Source organism: Equus quagga, chromosome 4 (genome assembly GCF_021613505.1).
Source record: "Equus quagga isolate Etosha38 chromosome 4, UCLA_HA_Equagga_1.0, whole genome shotgun sequence".
In the NCBI taxonomy this organism is placed as follows: domain Eukaryota; kingdom Metazoa; phylum Chordata; class Mammalia; order Perissodactyla; family Equidae; genus Equus; species Equus quagga.
The window spans coordinates 140313178-140332743 of NC_060270.1; the positions used below are offsets into that span (position 1 = coordinate 140313178).

The following is a 19566-nucleotide window of genomic DNA, read 5'->3' on the forward strand; positions in this document are numbered from 1 at the left end:
GTCAGAGGTCCCGGTCCTTGAGAGCGGAGGGTGAGTAGACTCCCTGATGAAGGACCCTCACCCCGCCTCCTGCCATCTCTGGTTAGAAGACCCTATGCCGCTGCCTTGTCACTGCTCTAAGTCCACAGCTTGGCTCTGTTATCTCTTCCCTGTGAGCTGTGCACTACCCCAAACTAAAACTCAACCACGCTTCCAGTTCAGAGCACAAGTCAGCAGAGATCCTGACCCGTGGTTCCGCTTCTACAATCGCTCTGCTTGATCTGGGTAACTGGGTCATTGCCTTGTTCCTAGTGCTGGCTACTGGGTTCCGGTTTTGGGCTGCTATACCTTTGGTTCTTTCCAGTCCTCTGGAGAACGTAGACCTGTTACCACATGACTCTGCTTTGCTCTCTCTCCTGCTCCCTTCTCCCTCCTTGGTTAGACTACTCACCTACCACCCCAGGAGGCATTTCCCTAGCACCAATTCCCATCCCTTATTACCACCAAAGTCTACACCAGTGGTTCTCAACCCAGGACAGTTTTGCCTCCCAGGGCATATGTGGCAATGTCTAGAGACATTGTTGATTGTCATGACAGGGAACGGGGATGGGGGGACATGTGCTACTGGTATCTAGTGGGGAGAAGCCAGGATGCTCCTAAATATGCTACGTTAGACAGCCCCCCCCAAAAGAATTATCTTGCCTGAAAAGTCAATGATGCTGAAGCTAAGAAACCCTGATCTACACACCCTGAGTCCAGTCAGACTCCTCTCTTCTACCTGCTGCCGAGCCGGCTCTTCTCTGGGGTGCTCTCACCTTGGAGTCCTGGCTTGGCCTGCTCTTGTCTACACCACTACCAACCAGTTGTGCCTTTTAGAGGTTGCAAACTATTGATCTGTGTGTTTAATTTGGTTGAAAGTGTTAAAAAATGTTTGATGTGGATGCTAATATGGAGATTTCACAAAAAGATTCCAATTCTTAGCATCTCTCGATAATTTGCATTATCTGTTCAGAATGGGCCTGTGCGTCCTACAGCAGCATGGCTTTCTTCTTAGGTCAGGTATGTCCTGCTCGGCCCTGGCCACTGCCTCTTCCAAGGCGCTCGCTTATGCTTCCCAGGATGCTGTCAGCACTTGAATTTACAATCTTTGCTGACACCGTGTCTTGTGTATAGTAAGAAATAAAATTGTTGAAAAATCTAAAACCGTTCACGTGAGAATGCGAATGAAGTGTGTGATAATGCAATCTCAAAATATTACCTGCAATCTCAAGGTGAAATAAGGCCTACAAAGAAAGCTTCCTACGCTGCACATTTCCGCCAATTTACATTTAAGGAGATGTCTTTTCAAACTTCTAAAAACTGATATTCTGGGGCCGGCCCGGTGGCGCAGCAGTTAAGTTCGAACATTCTGCTTCTCTGCAGCCCGGGGTTCGTCAGTTCGGATCCCGGGTGCAGACATGGCACCGCTTGGCAAAAGCCATGCTGTGGTAGTCGTCCCACGTATAAAGTAGAGGAAGATGGGCACAGATGTTAGCTCAGGGCCAGTCTTCTTCAGCAAAAAGAGGAGGATTGGCAGTAGTTAGCTCAGGGCTAATCATCCTCAAAAAAAAAAAACCCTGATATTCTGCTGTCTCACCAATCATGCTGTGTTATATTTACCTGTTTAATCTTGGTGAGATAAGAGAGAAAGGGCAAAAAGAGATATAGAAAGAAAATATGGGGAAATCTGTCCTCAATCTAACCAGGTGGCTATCTGTAAACATATATGTGCATATGTGTGCCTACATATACATATACCTTCTTTTTGAGAAGTGACGGGGAGGATGTGAATGAAGACTCAGAGGTGAAACTGGAGGGATGTCTGGGCAATAGGAAGGAGCCTTGTTGAGCAGTAACCAGAAATGAAGATGGACGGCAGGCAGAATTAGGTCTTTAGCCAGGTTTAAAGGAAACACTGTAATTTATTAAACAGGCAGGGTCAAAGCTTCTTGGCTGGCAGTGACTTTCCATTGAGACGTATAGTTTTCTCAATCTGGAAGTGCTTGGAAGAACGCAATAACAATGCCAGGACAAGGCTTTTAGATGGGAAAGAGCTACTGTACTTGTTTTAAACCATATGTGCTGCTGAAAGGCAAGTAAATAATTCTGATTGAAATAAAGACTAATAAAGATCTGCAGGATCATAAAATCTTTTGAGTACCACTCCAGTATGTGCCAGGCTGACTGTGGACATGAGTACATGCAGGTCTACCCAAGTCTGTTAGAAATGTGTGAAAATTGCTTGGTGTGGAGCGAGTTCGGAGAAGCATTCCTGAAGGCTGCGGTTTGGTCTCCAAAGAATGTGGAGAGGCATTCAGCTGCGGTGCAGCACCCAAGGTCCCACATTCCTGGGCAACATTTACCCGGATACTCAGGTGACAAGTGTCTAGTTCCAGAGCACAGAACTATTTATTGAATTAAACCAATCAGTTTCTGATCAATTCAGATTTTCTAGACGGTAAGGCTGAAAGTCTTTTCTGAATAAACAGATTTCACTGCAAGAGTTCTGGCAGAACGAGTAGTGATAAATAGTCTATAAAATCCAGATGATTTTGGGAAGGGACATCTGGTAGAAATGTGTATTGTTAAACTTTTAAATGTGGCTTTAAACGACACTTGGCTACCGAGGGAAGCGCTGTGTTTGTCTACCTTGACAAAACCCCAAGGATCCTTCTGGCAGAGCATTTGGTGAATGCAAAGAGGTTTAATTTAGTTCCATAACGTGAAGTCATATGGGTTTTCATGGACCATTCAAAAGTGTATCCCTAAGAAAACTGAGGCCCTCACCCACTTTTGAGAAGGAGCTGATGTGCTGACCTTCGTCTGTGCAGTGCCCGTGGAGAGGCCCCCTTCCACCCTGGGGGGAAAGAACTCAAAAGCTGAATGTGTCTCCTGTGAAAACCATAGGGCCCTGGAGGGAACCCATATTCTCCTTCTGATTGGATGACAGGAGTGTGTAGGAAAAAACCCATGGACATGAAAGAGAAACTCTCTGGTGAAAACCATGGATCTGTGACCCAGCAAACAACTATGGTCAGCAAACTTGATTTTTCAAAGGCTGTCATCTTTGCAAAGCATGTGTGTATGTGTGTGTGTGTGTGTGTAGGTGGCGGGGTGGGGGTTATTTGGAGCATTGCTCAGAATTTTCCACTAACTGTCAAATATAAACTGTATGCCACACCCCAGATTGTACTCAAGATGCTTGGCCCCAGTGGAATATTTGGCTGCCCTTTGGATAAACGGCCTCTGTCTGGAAGGTGCTGAGGCACAGCGGTGTTCTATAGAAACCGTGGGTACTCACTGATGGGAGCAAAGGAGCTTGAGTGGAAACAGGTCGGGCCTGATCCCCATGCTCCAGCTGGTTGGAGGTGGTAGGACAGTGACTGCAGCTTGCTCCCTGCCACCCCAAGCATGGCATGGCCTATCCTGTGATAGAGAAGTGTCTTGCCTATCTGTAGCTCCCATGTCGCTTATTGCTGAATCCCAGACACTAAGACAAATGACAATATTCCTTGGTATATTAGGAAGAATGGAAGTATTTTGGTTTGTCTGGGAAAGAGACAGCAAAGAAAAGGGAGTGTTCTGTTCATGAAAATCTTTGAATGTCATGCCTAAGTATTTGGATTTTAATCCATTGCCAGTTGGGAGCAAATAAAAATGTTTATAGCAGGGAGCGACATCACCAAGTCACTGTTTTTGTAAAGATCATCTGGTAGCAGTTCGGGAGAATATTGCCACAATTGACGTCAAGATGGAAGGCCCTGAGGCAGGGGGAGTGACAATGGAGATGAGGAGACATATTTGAGAGAAGTTCCTTTAGGAAGTTAGTAGAATGTTTCAGGAAGCTTAACTAAACTGAGTATAGCCTTGAGAATAATTTTTTTATTGAATTGACATTGAAAATCAACCTTGGGTAGAAAAGCTAACTAATTTTAGATGTACAAATCTTTTATTCAGTTTTAAAGGCAGTAGCATTGGGAGAAAGTTTTTCCATTATGAAAAAAAAGAGATGATCAAATCAAACGGAAATGAAATGACATCTATTTTCACTCTGCTGGGACCAAGCTCTTTTCATAAAAGGCTTGCAGGCTGACCTGCAGGTCTAAGCCCCACCATCCGCCTGGACAGCCTCAGAGGACCCAGCACGTATGTGAAAAGTCAGCGCCTACTTAAGTGCCCATTGTTTTAACGCTCCACCCAGAAGGTAGTGTCCTAACTCGTATGATTTGTACAGCTCTGTTGACTGCTGGGAGGAAACAGAGTGAATGATTAACCTTGGGTCACAGAGAAACTTTTAGGCTGCATTCGTTTGCAAGAGTTTAAGATAATTAACACATAAGTATAATTTAAATATCAGGGGGTAAAGTGGGCTGTGGGCTCTGGAGTCAGAATGCCTGCCTTCGAATTCCAGTCCTACCCCTTCCTGGCTGTGGAATCTTGGACAAATCACCGAGCACCTGGAAACCTCACTTTCCTCACTGGTAAAATGGGAACAGTGATACTGCTAGCTCAGAGGCTGCTGTGACCAGCACATGCGGAAACCCTCGAGAAGCAGGTGGCTCCATGCCTGGCACACAGCGCGCTCAGTAGTCATGGCTGCTGATGACTGATTGCAGCGTCAGATGGAAAGCAGTGGGCGATGGAGGGAGGAGGGGCTGGGGAGGGGAAGCGGGATTTCTGCGTGCTGCTTCAAGAGGAGGGGGAGAAGGTTTAAGTAGAGATTTTAAAACTCATTTTGTTTTGTGTGCTTCTTATATTTAAAAATATTGACTCTGGCGGGGCCAGCCTGAGGACAAGTGGTTAAGTTCACACACTCTGCTTTGGTGGCCCAGGGTTTGGATCCTGGGCATGGATGTGGCACGGCTTATCAGGCCATGTTGAGGTGGCGTCCCATTTGCCACAACTAGAAGAACCACAACTAAAATATACAACTATATACTGGAGGGATCTGGGGAGAAAAAGCAGAAAAAAAAATATATTGACTCTGTATGGTGCTCCCACCTCGTGAGACACCAGCCCCGTGTCTGCCCCCAAATGTCATTATTATCCCCATATCTGCCAAGAGTGCTGAGAAAAGAGAATGCTGTAAGGCATTATACTTCTCTTACTTCTCTCTGAAAAAAGCTATTAAAAGATATAGTCCAGGCCTTTATCTCATTTCTCTCCAAACTTTGTGTAGACTTTGGGAAAGAATGGAATGTTGCACCACCACCAACAATGGAATGTTCCAAAGCCCTGGTCCTAGCTGAGAGAGATCCCCAAACCAGCATTTCCTTGAAAAGGGGTTTCCACATACACAAGTAATTTTTTAGCACAAAGAATGAAATCACTGAATTTGAAAACCCTGATGGCACAGGATTTCTGTAACTTTATTTTTGTAGGGCATATGGCTAGATAGCTCCTGGAGATCTGAATTGTTCCAATTTATGTTTTGGATATTTTCATTCACGTACAAGTCACAACTAAAGCTTCGATCCTTGTTAATGTCCTCTGGGCAGTGCTATGTCTACTGAGGAACTGATTCTGGAAGCTATAGTCACAACAGGGTACCTAACAGATTGTAAAACTTCTCATAATTAGATACCACCCATGGTTTAAAAATTTTTTAAAAGGTTGAAAATCCTATGTTGGTGTGAGTCTAGAATCTTTAACCGTGACCAGAAATCTCTGCAGACAAGGATACAAGATGCACTTCAGACAAGTCAGAGGTGCCCAGCGGAGGTCTGTGCTGCTGCCATAGTATACCTGTTTTCTATCTCATCACTGCTTGACACCACAGATATGCTGGTTCTCAACCACTTATAGTCAATGACATTTACAGAAGTCTAGGAGGAGTAGCTGGTTTAGGGTGAATTGGCAGCCATTATATTCTTATTTTATTTTATGTTAAGATATTTCCTTTCATTTTTTTTCTTTTCCTTTCTTTCTTTTTCTTTTTTTTTTTCCTGAGGAAGATTAGCCCTGAGCTAACATCTGTGCCAATCTTCCTCTATTTTGTATGTGCGACACCTCCACAGCATGGCTAATGAGCCGTGTAGGTCCACACCCGGGATCCGAACCCATGAACCTGGGCCTGAGCAGAATGCACTGAACTTAACCACTAGGCCCTGGGGCCAGCCCCTAAGATATTTCCTCTCTTGAAGAAAGAAAAGACTGTCTTCCTAAAGGAGAAGGACCAATAGTCAAAGAATTTGCAGAATACATTGAAGTTGCAGCCACTTCACAAACCAATACTGTCCCTCTGTCCCTCATGCAGAGAGGCAGTATGAGAACTCGGTGAAGGGAGGGGAGGGGGAACCTGTTTGGGTGCAACAGTAATGGTTTTTCAACACAGCAGCAAAAAATTGGGGGAGGAGGGAAGAGCGACAATTCTAGAACCTCCTCCCATTCATGCAAGATTACGCCTGGAAACATTTTTGACTTTTTCCCCCTAGGAGGAGACAGGAGGGAATGTGGGATAAAACAGCTGTGGAAGATAAAGTACACGTTGGAAGACTCGCCCCTCGATCATCGCCACACAACGGGGGCCAGAGTCATTACTGTGACGGCTTAGAGACATCCATCATGAGCACTTTAATCCTTTGATGGCAGTGAAGACCGAGCTAGCACCCTCAGCACTTGTTTCTGTCACGGCGAATCTGTATCAGGAGTAGTTTGCTGAGCCTGAAAAACAGCTTTTGAGAAGAACTTTGGGAAACCACAGCCGTGCACAAGAAAGGGTTCAGGAGACTGAGGGGCCTTGGGATATGTCTTTGTTGGAAAGGTTGAAGGAATCAGTGAGAAAGGAGACTTAAGGCATCTGATAGCTGTCTTCAGATACTTGAAGTGGAGGAAGAAGAAAGAGATTTATTCCGTGTTTTCCAAGGTTGGAGCTAAGGGAAAAAATGTCGGCCCCTTAGGCAGGAAAATGTTGGCTTAGTAGAGGCGAGAACTTACAGCTGTTCAACGTGGAGAACGTTACAAACCTACCACAATGCACCAAACAGACACGCTGCCCTGGGGGCCCTTCGGGGGCTCGGCACAGCCCGAGTGGCTGCTGGATGGGGGACCCTGGAAGGCACTGATGCTTGCACTCGGGGCCTTGAACATGGTCCTTTAAGGGCAAGAATGTATGACTACAGAGATTATGTTTGAGCCCTTATTCTCTATTTACTGATTGGGAAACTGAAGAGAGGAAAATTAAAGAACTTGCAAAAACCGTTCAGTTGGCAAGTTGGCGTGGTCAGAGTTCTCACTCAGATTTGTAAACGCCCGTGTTCTTAACCTTTAGGCACCCGAGGGACAAGAATCCTTTCTTGAGAGTGTTTAAAGCAGTAGAGATTCTGAGAAGGAGGCTGAATTTTAGAGAAGGAATTCTACTTTCCTTTTCTAGAGCTGTTCTTGTGGCTGAAGGAAAAAACAAGATGAAATGAAAGCTAAACCCCTCCTCCCTTAAATGAGGCTGGCTAGGTCGGGGGAAGCTGAGGAGGAACGGGACAGAGAAAGCTGCTTTGGTTCTTTCTTAGACTTCCTCGCCACTGCCCACCTCCAGGCCCGGGGGAGCCTCTGTGAGAACAGTTTTTAACTTGGAGCTCCTGTCCTAGTGACACGTTAGCCTGGGGCAGAGCCTCAGTCACCCAGAATCTACTCTCTTCTTGGGGCTGGTTCTCACTCTGCTGTTAAAGTCATGGCAAAACGTGGAAAAGTGAAGAGCCAAATTGCAGACCAGGAACCTAAACCAAGTCCCACGTAGCCCATGGCAGGTAGGCCCTGAGGACATTCCGGCAAATGCATACTCTTTAGTGCTCATAGTGGGCAAAGACTCAAGTCCCCTTTTGGTGTCTCCTGGGGACTGGACCAGCAATGACCCTGGAGGACAGCATGTGCCCAAGGCCTCTCCTTTCCTCCTGCACCCCTTCTAAGGGCAAGGGTACTTTCAAATGGTGCACAGCCATGTCCTGGCTGAATACTTCAGGCACAGGGCGTGGATGAGAGAGAAGAAAATAAAAAAGGGGAGGAAAACTTTTAGCCCAGTTTCTAGTTCAGACCCCCAACCACACCCCACTCCCAGGCTCGGGACTCTATTTTGTCCTCCACCAGCAGAGCCCTTGAAGGCAACCAAGTTCATTACAGGAACAGCATCTCCGAGAGGTTAGCATGACCCACTGTCACATCCTGAGTTCTCCCCCTATGCCCTTCAGTCTCAGCTTCTCATTAGAACAAATCAGAGCTGTTTCACCTCAAGTCGCTGCTGTGGCGAGTCTGTGATCCGCCTCTGAACATCTGGACATCTCCCTCTGTACACTCAGGATTCCTGTACAACTATCCCAGCCATGGGAATGTTTTCTGGTCGGTTTTCCCCCTTGGTCCACCCAAAAGTTCAGCCTGCATGATGTTAGGCCAAGATTAGGGTGAGGCGAGGAGGCTGGGTCACGCAAGTGCAGGTCAGGTTCTGACTTCTCTTGAGACGACGACATTTTGTTCGGCTTGGAGTTTTTTGCTTTAGTTTTGATGGCTGGAATTTTGGGTTCCTGCTAACATTTAGCCTCAGTTGCCTCACCCCAGTTCTGGCCCTGCCATGCCGCTTGACCCCATTTAAGTCCGCGGGCATGTTGACAGAGCAAGGGGACTCAGGAGAGAGGTTCTAAGTTCGAGTTCTGCATGTCACTAGCTGCGTGACTGTGGGTGAGACCCCTTCCCCCGGAGACCCCAGGTGCCTCATCTGGAAAGCACAGGTGACATCTAGTTTTAAACCTTTATGAGAAGCTCAAAGATGGCAGAACAACATCTTCCAGCTCCTTTACTGCTCTCCACGCCTCCACATAGCACCAGGGCTTTGCATAGAGTGGGCATCAAAAAATGTCTTCTAGTAAATGGTTTTTTTGCACATTGGAACAAAAATATTGATCAAGGTCCAAAACAAGAAGTCTACACAAATTAAAAACATTCTGCAAATGAAAACAACCGCTCCCCAAACCAGAATATTGTCCCTCCCTCGTTCCTCCCAGAGGAAAGAATGAATTTAAAATCATTGGTCTTTCTGATTCATTTAAGTACAGCAAAGTCTTGCCTTTTTTTCCAGGAAATATTCTATTAAAATATTTCAGGTTTTCAGTGAACCAGACTTGTGTAATCATTCAACCCTCAGGGATTTCTTTTCATCTAAAGATACCAGTACCACCCTAATGAGTCACATTTCATAAAATGTAACATCTGTGAGAGAAGGTTATAAACATGCAGCCGTGCCCAAAACAGCTGTAGAGCTGCAGGAGAAAGACTCTTCACTTCCCAGCTAGCTCTCCAAGTCCAAGTTTGCTTAATTAGAGGGGAGGGCGAGGGAGCGTTTGCGAACGTAGCTTAAACCCCTCTTTATCCTCTCCTCTTCTTTCCTTAGAAGGAAAAGAAAGAAGGAAGGAGGAAGGGAAGGGAGTGAGAAAAAGACACTGGTTCAACGGTAAAGCACACGGCTGTATGTTAAGAGCTCTTCTCTTTATTCTCAGCTCACTTCATGTGGTGGCATCTTTTCCATTTACTTGCTGTCCAGCCAGCGGTAGAAATGCGCGGGAAGAACCACTTCTGAGACCTCTTAACTATATTATTTTGCAAATTGCTTCTGGACTAGTAAATATACATTAAATCATTTTAATATCTTTCTTTCATGTTTGATGTTACTCACCTCGTCTCAGAAACAGAGGTGTGGTACTTGAGGAAAATGGAAGTGACCTTCTAAGGTCATTGAGCGTGGTGGTTCATGAGAAAGAACGGATGCAGGCAGGTCCCTGCACCGCCCCTGTGGTACTCTGGAGACTCAGGAGCCAAGTGCTTCTCCAGGTCCTCAAGTCCAAGAAAGCAGTCAGAAAGTATCTTGGCACCTATGCCAGTACGTAATTCAGCACACTTTCGCTGAAACACAAGGCAAGCAGTTGATTTCCCGACAAGGACCTTGGAAGGAACTCAGTAACAAACTACTTGATACAATAAAATTTCTTTTTAAAAGTTCTGCCTTTGGGACAGGTTCCTACGTCTTTTCTGCCCATCGCAGATTTTCTCTAACAACGCAAAGTCAGACAACCGTTTTAAGCCTCAAGTCTGATTCCCTGAAACGGCATCTGACAACTTGTGAGACTAGTTATTAAAAAGCAAAAGAGCTTGGCAATTCTAAGCTCATCTTTAAAACCCCCTAAGAACAGTCATGTTAGTAGTAACCATACATATCTTGAGTTGAAGGCACTTTAGTTTTGCTTGCATTCAAGATAAAGTTTTGGTGGTTCTGAAAAGAGAAATTACTTATTAAAAAAAGCCAGTTCTGCTGTACTGACCTGGAAAACGAGACTGGAAGGCCGTATCCAGCATGTCCTTTAGAAATGACCTGTCTTTCACTTCAGAGCTCACCTGTTAAGCAACACCTGCATTGAATTTGTGCCAGTGACAGTACGAACTGAACTGTCTTCTTCAACAGGTTTTCCCAGCTGACGATGTGCTTAGGCAGCAGCTCAGGGCCTGAGTTATCGCCCTGTGATGGATTCGGTAAGCCCACGTGAAAGAGAGATGTAATGTGCACTAATGGCTTATTCAGTGCCTTTCACTAGCTGTGACAAGGGAGTCGATGTGATGAAAAGGGAGTTGACGTGATGCGCCCAGACGGGGTCCCCATCGTCCACTGTCACTGGCATTTCCACAGGATGTGCCCCGTTCGCCAAAGGCACTGAGATTAGTGTCCTGTGGTAACCTGTTCTGACATTCAGACATGCCACGTTTCTTCACCGATACGAGCTTTCTCCTTGACCACGAGCTGGTTGTGAGTCAAGAAAGGGATATGACAGCTTAAAAAAAAAGGTGAATGTGCCCTTGGGTTGTTCTAGTAGAATTGAGGAGAGTTTGTCCAACTCTACTTGAGCTGGTCAGACTGCACTGGGGGTACGGTATTCTTTTCTGAGAATTACAATTTAAGAGGAACAATGATAAACTGGAGCATGCCCAAAGAGAGCGAAGAGGATGGAGAGAAAGCTTAACACCAAACATGTGAGGAGCATGGAATGAAGGGGTGGAAGCTCTCTATCCTGGGAAGAAAGGGCAGGGTGACCCTTTTCACAAGCTTGAAGGGCTGGCATGCCAAAGAGGGAGCTGCCTTATCTGGGCAGAGAGTAAAACTAATAATATGACAGAAAGACATGTTTTAGCTCAATGCAAAGCAAAACCTTCTAAGGATTTCAGTTGTTAAAAATGGCATTGATTCACCTAATAAATATTTACTCATCATCTACTCTGTGTTCTGGGCCTGGAGAAACAGTCGTGAACAGAAACCACGGGGCTTTCGTTCCGTACGGAGCTGTGTCAGAGGACAGCACTTTCTCACACTTGAGGATGTTTAATGAGGCGACCTTAAATTGAAGGCTTCGAAGCAGGAAATCAGGCATTGAAGGTGACTGGACTTGATGATGTCTAAAGTTCTGCCAACCTGAAGCTCTGTTTTGGCTACTCTAATGCTACACCTGCCGCAGCTGGACGGCTCTCCTGGCCGCTGGTTGGGGTGTACACGGCTGATTCTGTGGCTCAGACACAGTCTCCTGTCGATCGATGCACATACGCCATGCTGCCTCTGACAAGAATTTTAGAGGGATGGGGTGGCATGGAGGGTAGAATTTCTTTAAACTTCTATAAAATTTCTTTCATGTATGATGTACAGTTAAGGGAAACCATTTTCTTATATCCTGTATTCACCCCACAGATCTGGTTGTCATGTCTATTACTTCTATTCTTTTTCAACTTGCCATTATTAGTTGTGGAATGGGTGTTCTCTTTTTATAAACCAATTTCCAATTTTTAATCTCTCTGAAAGAGGATGGAGTCAAGGTGGCCAAAGAGCATAGAATCACAGTCTGTTAAAGTGGGATGGGGTGTTAGGGATAGTTTAATCCAGTTCCTTCATTTTATACATGGGAAAACAGAAATTTAGCAGAATACTTTAAAAGTCTTGAAGACTGAAGACAGAAACGCTAATAACTACTAGGATTTTAGGCAGAAACTCTACTTTGGGCCAGGAAAGTTTATAAAGAATCACACAGAACTTCAAGAAATTACAGAGTTAATATTGAAATTTAATATAATGGGGCTGGCCTGGTGGCAGAGTGGTTAAGTTCATGTGCTCTGCTTCTGCAGCTCCGAGTTCGTCGGTTCAGATCCCAAGTGCAGACATACACACCGCTCATCAGGCCAGGCTGTGGCAGCGTCCTACATACAAAATAGAGGAAAACTGGCACAGATGATAGCTCAGGGATAATCTTCCTCAAGCAAAAAGAGGAAAATTGGTAACAGATGTTAGCTCAAGGCCAGTCTCACCAAAAAAACCCCAAAAAATCCCAACAATCTATGCTTAATTAAATGTATAATTTTTAAAAAAACAAAGAAATTTAATATAATGGATGTGTAAAATAGTAGCTTCGACCCAGTTGAAGGGAGAATGTAAACTAGGAGATACATCTGAAGAACTTACCCAAAATTAGCACAGAGAGACAATGAGATGGAAAATATGAAAGGAAGGCTAAGAAATGAGAGGTAGAGAGTAAGAAGGTCTAACACATGTCAAATCAAAGTTTCAGAAGGAGGTAAGGCTCTGTGTTAACCAGGTAGCTAAAAATGGGTCCACAATCAGAATCTACTTCATATTTTGGGTGTTTCGATCATACAATAATAGAGGATTATAAAATAATGCCTGTAATATTCCTGATCAGTACAGAGGATGACCAATTTTAGTGTCATTCAGTCTGGTGATTCTCAGTGCCAAATGTCCTCTAGAGAGGAGAGGGGTGCCTGCTGTCCTGTCTTGACAGAGTCCACAGGCCCTTACGTCTTCAGTTTAGAAGGGTCATTTTTTGAGAACAGAGTCCCTGTGATCTTTACCTAAATATGGAACAACTCCTTAAGAGAACTAAATTGGAAGACAAAAACTCATCTTACAAGGAAATCAGGACCAAGATTATAAGACCTTTTGTAAAAGTATGAGATGCTTGTAAATTTCTCATCTTCATCATGTTCCTGTTATTTACTGTTCTCCTCTAATGATCAACAGTAAAAGCCTTAAGATAAAAATAAGTTTTTGTAGAGCAAAGACTATGGAAATTGGAGAGATCTGTGAGAAGAAAAGTGGGTAGAGTCAGCGACCAAGGGAGAGGGATGTGTCTGAGTTCCTGGGACCCCAAGGACAAGAAGAGCAAGCAAGCTGGCTGAAGTCTGTCTCTGAGGCTGAAGAGCAGAAAAAGGCAGTGGGACTCCCCAACAGGGTAGGGAGCCTCACAATCTCTGTCCCTCATTCTATTCAGACACGAAATGACAGAGTAGGTAGACCCTTCCTAAAACCACAATGGGGAAGTGATAGCTCAAAGGCTGGGAGGAGTTATGTTTCTGGCAATATGGTTATCCGATATTCTTTAGAAACTTTTCACTACAAAACCTCTAAAAACAGTGGACTAGATGTAAAAGCCATGTTTTTAAATGTGTGGCTGAGCTGGCAAGAAAGTAAGAAAACTCCTTAGTGGCCTGAACTGAAATGGGAGCAGAAATCCAGAGAGACATCAAACCCACTGGCTGTCCTATGGCCCATGTGACTGTTTCTTTGTTGTTACCACCATGCAAAGCTCAGAAAGTATGTATAGGGCCTGGACATTTCTTTAAATGCCTGGAACCAATAAGTCTCCCAGCTTTTGGTGAGGGGCCCTGTGTGCATGTTGGGGGCACGCTTTCAACTCTGCCTTAACCTTCACTTTCTGCTTGCACAGGACAAGTCATCCCAGGGTGAGAATGGAGGGCCTTTTCAGTTCTTGGCAATGCACAGAGTCCTGGGTGTGAGCACAAGCCTATACATGCCTGTGGCCTTCTTGATTCCCAGGTGTGTGTCAGAGCTTTTCAAAACTCCTCTGTATGTCTCACTCCCCAGTTTTTCTTTTTAAGCTTTTGGTTAGTCTAATGCTTTCTCCCAACTGGTATCTATCACCTCAGGCAGCTGCAAAGTTAAGTAATTGCCTGTAATTGTTTTTGACAAACGCTTATGGGGGAAAAGGCTTTTCATACCAGGTGAGCTCTGAGTTAGGTCAAGTATAGACAGTCTTGCAAGTGAGGCTTTCCAGGGAGCCACCAGACAGGTCACGTAATAATTCTCTGGGAATGAAGCTTAGAAGGAGCTCCAGCCCCTTTCCTTCCTTTCCATTGGCTGCCAGGCTGCCAGTCTTCACCATGAATGCAGGCTGTTAGTTTTTAAGAATATCACAAAGCAGGAGAGTCCAGGTTGGGACCAGGGCAAATCAACAAGGCCACAAAGCTCACTTCTTTTACTGAGATTGAACTGTTTTTTCTTTCCTTTCTTTTCTTTTCTTTTTTTAAAATAAACATTCCCCAGATTGTTGTAAGCCTGTGGGTAATTTCCAGAGTTCTGATTCTGATGACTTCACCAGTTCCTTTTTGCTTTTGTGGAGAGAATTTTCCAAGGTCCTTACTCTGCAATTTTCACTGGTGTCACCTGGATGTGGAGTTTGAATACGCATATTTTGTGCATCTGAAAATGACATGGCCCAAATAGCATGGTGTTCTTTAAAATACTAGGCTTATAGAAATCTAAGAGGAATATAGCCCACCTCATAGTTCACCTCCTATGGAAAAATGTATTTTTTTTCCACCACCTCCTTCTCCTTCCTAAACTTGCTCTAGCTCTAGCAACCATAAAAGTGAATGAATGGATCAATAAATCAATTAGATTTGTGACCCATCAAGGGTCCAGTACAGAGACTTACACATAATGGGTACTCAAGAAAGGTGCCGAATCAAAATAGATTGGCTTAAAATAGGCAAAATTGACCTGTTCTCTATTATATGTTATCCTACTCATAAAATTAAATCTTTAGTTTTATATTTATCCCTCATAAAATTGTATAACTTTTATATTGAAGATTTCCTACTTCTTTTAATTTTTATGGAATATATCTTTTTTTCTTTTCTAAAGATTGGCACCTGAGCTAACAACTGTTGCCAATCTTCTTTTTTTTTCCTGCTTTTTTCTCCCTAAATCCTCCCAGTACGTAGTTGTATATTTTAGTTGTGGGTCTTTCTAGTTGTATGGAATATATCTTAATTTGGGTGGAAAATGAGTCCTATAATAACAGTAAATTCTTTCCATAAAAGAAAAGGAGAAAGGAAGGATGGAAAAAAGGAGGGAGGAGAGAGGAAAATAATCTTGCCAGTTGTCAAGGTGATGGCCACTGACACATTTTGAAAGTATTTTGACAATACCTAGCAGAGATATAATTATTTTCCATCAGAAAACTCATAACTAGGTCAATTGAAAGACAGTAGTGAAGGAAGCCTGTTTGGAAATAATCTGAAAAGATTCTTGTGTCTCAGGTCTTTGTTAATTTGTTATAATGAATGAAGCATGATACTTTAAGAGGATTAGAGCTACTTATAATGACAGTGCTACATCTAAAGGACTAAAGAGGCTTTAGTAACAATATAATATGATGATGATACAATATAATCTGATGGTATAAGATGACTCTTTCATTCCCTGTACTTCCTAGAAAGTTTAAAAAAAACTAAGCGGCTTTTTATTTTGTTTCATTCTTCCTTAGAGAAGATGTGAAGGTTAAGTAGAATCTGGCTATCTACACACACACACACACACATATGCGCGTGCGCGCAAATATTGAGTTAACCAGTTTTATGACTAAGTAATAAAAGTAGTATAATCGGTCATTTTATCTCTTTATTTCTCTAATGACTCTATTTAATTAATAATGAATATAGAAGTGGGCCTTCAATTACTGTTCTAGAAAAGATAGTCTACTTCTTCCAAAATTGTTTTATCTGCATTAAAAACTTAAAATCATCTAAGAAAAAGCAAATGGTATTTTCCTCACTTCTTGCGACACTAAGTCTTATGACTTTCAAATTTGAAAAACGCTGAAAAAGAGGAAGATTCTTCAGGACACCAGGCTTGGTCTCTTTAGAAAGTTATTGTCATAGAAAAACAAATATGGGGATTGCTCCAGGTTAAAAGAGAAAAGACTCAAAAACTGAATGTAGTGTGTGATCATTGATTCGATACTTATTTCTAAAAGCTCTAAAAGATATTTTGAGACTAACTGGGGGAATTCAAACATAGATTGGATCTCATTAACAAACTATGTTTTGTTTCCTTAGGTGTGTTAATGATATTATTTTGTAGGAGAATGCTCTTTTTTGGGGAGTGTAAGCTGAAGTTTTTAGGGCTAAAGTCTACACTTACTTTCAAAAAATTCAGAAAAAATGCACGTAGTAGTTGTCCAGCTGGGAATGTAGGATCTGATTCTCATCATGAAATGTGGTGCATGGAAATGCATTGTCCAGATACCCTTCAGGGAAAACTTGTTCTCCGAGTTCCTGGGAGAGCGGTCGAGAAGAGACAGCCTCCAGCCAGCAGCCCTAGGAGACCCCTCACCCCACGTCACACCCTTCCAGGGTGGCTCACCTCCAATGATCATGAAATGAAAGTGGAAAAGCCTGGCCATTTTGGCCCAATGGGGGACAATTCTGACGGGTCTGTTTTAGCTTCAGAGGTCCACCTAGAGTCAGTTCTGGCTGTTAGTCCTACCTCGCAGCTCAATTTCTCCCCCTGACGAGTTGTGCGTCCCCCGCCCTTCCACACACAGTTATTGATCCTAAGGGCACAACCTAAGAAACATCTGATCGTTAAACTCTGTCTCGGAGTCTTGTTCTGGGAGAACTCAACCTGTGACATGAGATGGACATCAGATAACCTCCAAATGAGGAACATTTTGTTTTGAAAGTTCTGTTTTCTTAAAAAACGCCAATTCATCAAAGACAAAGAAAGGCTGCGGAAATGTTCCAGATTAAAAGAAACTAAAGAGACACGACAACTAAATGTAATATATTATGCCGGACTGCCTCCTATACTGGAGAAAAATAAAATGCCAAAAAGAGCATTATTAGATCAACTGACAAAACTGGAATATGGATTGTAGATTAGCTGAAAGTGTTGTATCAATTTGAAGTTTCCTGTGATTGATAAGTCCACAGAGGTTATGTAGGAGACTATCCTTATTCTTAGGAAATAGACACTGAAACATATGGGGGACGGGAGCAACGTGCACGCAACTTCCTCTGCAGTGGTTCCGCAGAGCTCCCTCCGTGCGTCACGGATGGAGAGAACACTAAGGCAATGGGGAAATGTCAGCAGTTGGTGAATTTGGGGAAAGGGGGGGTGAGAGGATTCTTTGTGTCTTTCTTGCAACTTTTCTGTAAGCTTGAAATTATTTTCTAATAAAAAATTTTAAAAATATGTATATACATATACAGATAATTACAGAGAAACCTGATAGAGCAAAATGTTAACAGCTGAGATTTCATGTAGGAATGCGGTTGTTCCAGTCTTTCAACTCTGTTTCGAGTTTGCAAGGCAGCCCTTCTTGGAGCACTGCACCCTTTAGATTCTGCAGGAGTTTAAAGCTTCCTCACAGAGATCAGCATGCCAATTAGACTCCAAATTTCCCCCTCTCAAAGTAGAACTCCTTAAGTTGTTAATTATTTACCTCCTCATGCTAAGAAAACCCACCACTGTGCGGCATGAACTCCCAGGACCCAACTTTGCCTTTTGTGTCCTCGGCTGCAGCTGTAGCCATAATTCCTAGAACAAGGAATATACTCAGTCGACACCCAGTGAAAGAACAAGTGTGGGAGATGTGGGACAAACACCATCTTGGTATAGTTAATCATTTTACCTCTACACGTCAGCTCTGAGCATTCTGGCCAAAATTAAATGTGTCTTTGCTTCTTTTCTTACTTCTTCTTTCCTGTTGCAAGTTGGGAGAATCAGAATTCTGGAAATATTTCAGCAACCTGTAGTTGGTGTGGCTGAGGCTGCCCTGGAAGGCGTGAGAGGCAGTGCTGCCCGGCTCCTGGAGCAGGAGGGGCAGGGGGCGCTTGGAAGGAAGGGCACCGAGGTGTGCAGTGACCCTGAGCAAAGACGTGCAGCACAGCTAAGGGCCCGGGGGACGACTCACCACACAGAGAAGGGGTGGTCCACCACCCATGGAGGAATGAAGTCAGCCGGCGGTATGAACTGGCATCGCTGAATACAGCTTATTTATTAGCAAAGCGTCGGTGCTCACTCAGTGGGGCCAGAAATGAATAAAGCTGCAGGGGACGGTCAGCTAGGCATTGGAATGCAGAAATCAAAACCGGAGGTAGAACCACCAGGAACCCAAACCGATGTGGACATGGGCATGGGCCAGGTGTCAGTCCTGTCCCGTTTGGACCCTTGTCCCCTTGGGGCTGGGTGGAAGTGTCAACCAGGAAACAACAGTCCTCCCATGATCAGGACAAACCACTGGGGGATTGCTGATGGTGCTACTGGCTGATGGGGCTCGGCTCTAACTGGCAAGTGTCACCCTGAGATCCCCGCTGTAGTTTCTGGGTCTTCTGTCTGGTCTGCTTGACTGTACTCACTATTTCTCCTTCCAGCTCAGAACCAGAGAAAGTGGAGCAGAGTGTCACCGAGAGCCTTCACTTTTCATCTCTGTCCTCCTGTCCAGCCCCCACCTTCTCATTTTCAAATCTAGAAAGCTACCTCCGCCCTAGGCAACTTTTATTTAAAATAATTCGTTTAAGTTTGTAACTAGTTATTTTGCACTGAATAATATAAAAATTATCTTTTTAACTGACACACCTAGCAAATATCCGAAGTGTTTTCAAGGTGGCGTCTTACCACATAGTTTAAAAAGGACCACACTCCCCAGCCTCTCGACCCCCTGACCTGGAACATGGAGTGAAGTCAGGACAGCGGTGTTCACACAGAGGAAGCTGATTCGTGATGTGGAAGTGCCCGGGAAGATGCAGCTTATGGTTGGTGTCAGTTCGGATGTTTGACTGTTTCCAGTGACAGTACCACATAATGCTTCCTGCATTTTTTCCTTAGATTTATTTCATTAAGAAATACTCAGCTGTTGGCCTATACTAAGGCTTGGCCCACAAGAGGATTTTCTAAAGACGTCACCGTGTGGCCAGGAGCTAAGTGACCGGAGGAGAGGACTGCTCCACAGCCAACTCAGGCCACCAGCAAAGCAGAGGCAGCGGGACGTCAGAAAGGGTAACTTCCGCCAATTTATCCATAACTTCACAACGAGAAATTCTGGGAAGAAGCCATTTTACTTCATTATGAAATTGGTGAGATTTGCTTTAGGGTTTTTTAATATTGAATTACATATGAAGAAGGATATCATAATTTTTTCAGTATTTAGGGCCTGTCGGGAAAAACTGTGAAGGACTTTGAAACGGGCAACAAGACTCCTGGGAATCCTGTGAGGTGTGCCTTTTCCAGTTCTCTGTGCTGTCACTCTCTGGGTGTTTTACAGCTGTGCAAGTTGTAGACAACTTACAATGGTGCAAAAGATCCTTGTCCATGGAAGCACAAACGAATCGTGTCCATGGAATGAGACTGATTGCTGTTCTGTGAATACTGACCAGTTTGGCCAGTTTTGCAACTGCTTATAAATCCATTTCAATATTCCCGATGGCCTGTATGTG

At 44.0% G+C, this 19566-nt stretch overlaps 1 protein-coding gene across 4 annotated transcripts in view; it reads right to left on the reverse strand.

The window, feature by feature from the left end:
- Positions 1 to 19566, reverse strand: part of CMKLR2 (chemerin chemokine-like receptor 2) — a 39531-nt gene that overhangs the window by 7481 nt on the left and 12484 nt on the right. The window contains exons 1-2 of one of the 4 annotated variants that reach the window (XM_046659805.1): positions 10317 to 10368; positions 9674 to 9900 (exon numbers count right to left, since the gene is read on the reverse strand). The exons of 1 other annotated variant lie outside the window; for it this stretch is intronic. The gene's annotated coding sequence lies outside the window, so the exon portion shown is untranslated. Of the gene's footprint in view, positions 1 to 9673; positions 9901 to 10316; positions 10369 to 17762; positions 18004 to 19566 lie in introns of those variants that run through there. 2 more of the 4 variants (XM_046659806.1, XM_046659807.1) reach the window with 2 other exon arrangements.